The sequence below is a fragment of the Arachis hypogaea genome, chromosome 11 (genome assembly GCF_003086295.3).
Source record: "Arachis hypogaea cultivar Tifrunner chromosome 11, arahy.Tifrunner.gnm2.J5K5, whole genome shotgun sequence".
NCBI lineage: Eukaryota > Viridiplantae > Streptophyta > Magnoliopsida > Fabales > Fabaceae > Arachis > Arachis hypogaea.
In genome coordinates, this window is record NC_092046.1 from 41,507,808 (window position 1) to 41,510,278 (window position 2,471).

General features: G+C 43.4%; 1 non-coding gene across 1 annotated transcript; it reads left to right on the forward strand.

Annotated features, from left to right (window-relative positions):
* The first annotated feature begins 2,103 nt into the window (after positions 1-2,103).
* LOC112724556 (small nucleolar RNA R71) lies at positions 2,104-2,211 on the forward strand. Its single transcript, XR_003163713.1, has one exon. It is a non-coding gene; the product is annotated as a small nucleolar RNA R71 (small nucleolar RNA).
* Positions 2,212-2,471: the final 260 nt, after the last annotated feature.

A 2,471-nucleotide genomic window follows, 5' to 3' on the forward strand; every position in this document is an offset into this window, starting at 1 on the left:
CCTGCACCAATTTAGGCATGTAAAATGCCCTTGCACACAACTCTGGGCGTTCAGCGCCAGGTTGGTGCCCATTTTGGGCGTTCAACGCCCCTTTGCTGCCATTTCTGGCGTTGAACGCCAGAACCATGCTTGTTCTGGGCGTTCAGCGCCAGGATGCTCCCATTCTGGGCGTTCAGCGCCAGAACTATGCTCTGTTCTGGCGTTTGAACGCCAGACAGATGCTCCTCCAGGGTGTGATTTTTCTTCTGCTGTTTTTGATTCCGTTTTCAATTTTTATATTTATTTTGTGACTACACATGATCATGAACCTAAGAAAACATGAAAAACAATAAAAATAAGAATTAGATAAACATTGGGTTGCCTCCCAACAAGCGCTTCTTTAATGTCAATAGCTTGACAGTGAGCTCTCATGGAGCCTCACAGATGTGCAGAGCTTTGTTGAGACTCTCCAACACCAAACTTAGAGTTTGGATATGGGAGTTCAACACCAAACTTAGAGTTTGGTTGTGGCCTCCCAACACCAAACTTAGAGTTTGACTGTGGGGGCTCTGGTTGACTCTGCTTTGAGAGAAGCTTTTTCTGCTTCCTCTCCATGGTTGCAGAAGGAGATCCTTGAGTTTTGAATACAAGGGAGTTCTCATTCCATTGAAGGACTATTTCACCTCTGTCAACATCAATCACAGCTCTTGCTGTGGCCAGGAAAGGTCTTCCTAGGATGATGGATTCATCCTCTTCCTTTCCAGTATCCAGGACTATGAAATCAGCAGGGATGTAAAGGCCCTCAACCTTTACTAATACATCTTCTACTTGTCCATAAGCCTGTTTTCTTGAGCTGTCTGCCATCTCTAGTGAGATTTTAGCAGCTTGCACCCCATAGATTCCCAGTTTCTCTATTACAGAGAGGGGCATGAGGTTTATTCCTGAACCAAGGTCACATAGAGCCTTAAAGATCATGGTGCCTATGGTACAGGGTATTATGAACTTTCCAGGATCCTGTCTCTTCTGAGGCAATGTCAGTTGATCCAGATCACTTAGTTCATTGATGAACAAGGGAGGTTCAACTTCCCAAGTATCAATGCCAAATAATTTGGCATTCAGCTTCATGATTGCACCAAGAAACTTGGCAGTTTGCTCTTCAGTAACATCCTCATTCTCTTCAGAAGAGGAATACTCGTCAGAGCTCATGAAGGGCATAAGGAGGTTCAATGGAATCTCTATGGTCTCTAGATGAGTCTCAGATTCCTTTGGTTCTTCAGAGGGAAGCTCCTTATTGACCACTGGACGTCCCAGGAGGTCTTCCTCCTTGGGATTCACGTCCTCTCCTCTCCTCTCAGGTTCGGCCATGGCGCTTATGTCAATGGCCTTGCACTCTCCTTTTGGGTTCTCTTCTGTATTGCTTGGGAGAGTACTAGGAGGGATTTCAGTGATCCTTTTACTCAGCTGGCCCACTTGTGCTTCCAGATTTCTAATGGAAGACCTTGTTTCATTCATGAAACTTACAGTGGCCTTAGATAGATCAGAGACTAGATTTGCTAAATTAGAAGCATTTTGTTCAGAGTTCTCTGTCTGTTGCTGAGTTGATGATGGAAAAGGTTTGCTATTGCTAAACCTGTTTCTTCCACCATTATTAAAGCCTTGTTGGGGCTTTTGATCCTTCCATGAAAAATTTGGATGATTTCTCCATGTTGAGTTATAGGTGTTTCCATAAGGTTCACCTAAGTAATTTACCTCTGCTATTGCAGGGTTCTCAGGATCATAGGCTTCTTCTTCAGAAGATGCCTCTTGAGTACTGTTGGATGCAGCTTGCATTCCATGCAGACTCTGAGAGATCATATTGACTTGCTGAGTCAATATTTTATTCTGAGCCAATATGGCATTCAGAGTATCAACTTCAAGAACTCCCTTCTTCATAGGCGTCCCATTACTCACAGGATTCCTTTCAGAAGTGTACATGAACTGGTTATTAGCAACCATGTCAATGAGTTCTTGAGCTTCTGCAGGCGTTTTCTTTAGGTGAATGGATCCACCTGCAGAGGTGTCCAATGACATCTTTGATAGCTCAGATAAACCATCATAGAATATATCCAGGATGGTCCATTCTGAAAGCATGTCAGAAGGACACTTTTTGGTCAACTGTTTGTATCTTTCCCAAGCTTCATAGAGGGATTCACCTTCTTTCTGTCTGAAGGTTTGAACATCAGCTCTAAGCTTGCTCAGCTTTTGAAGAGGAAAGTACTTGGCTAAGAAAGCCGTGACCAGCTTATCCCAAGAGTTTAGGCTATCTTTGGGTTGAGAATCCAACCATAATCTAACTCTGTCTCTTACAGCAAAAGGGAAAAGCATGAGCCTGTAGACTTCAGGATCTACTCCATTAGTCTTAACAGTATCACATATCTGCAAGAATTCAGTTAAGAACTGAAAAGGATCTTCAGATGGAAGTCCATGAAACTTGCAGTTCTGCTGCATTAGAG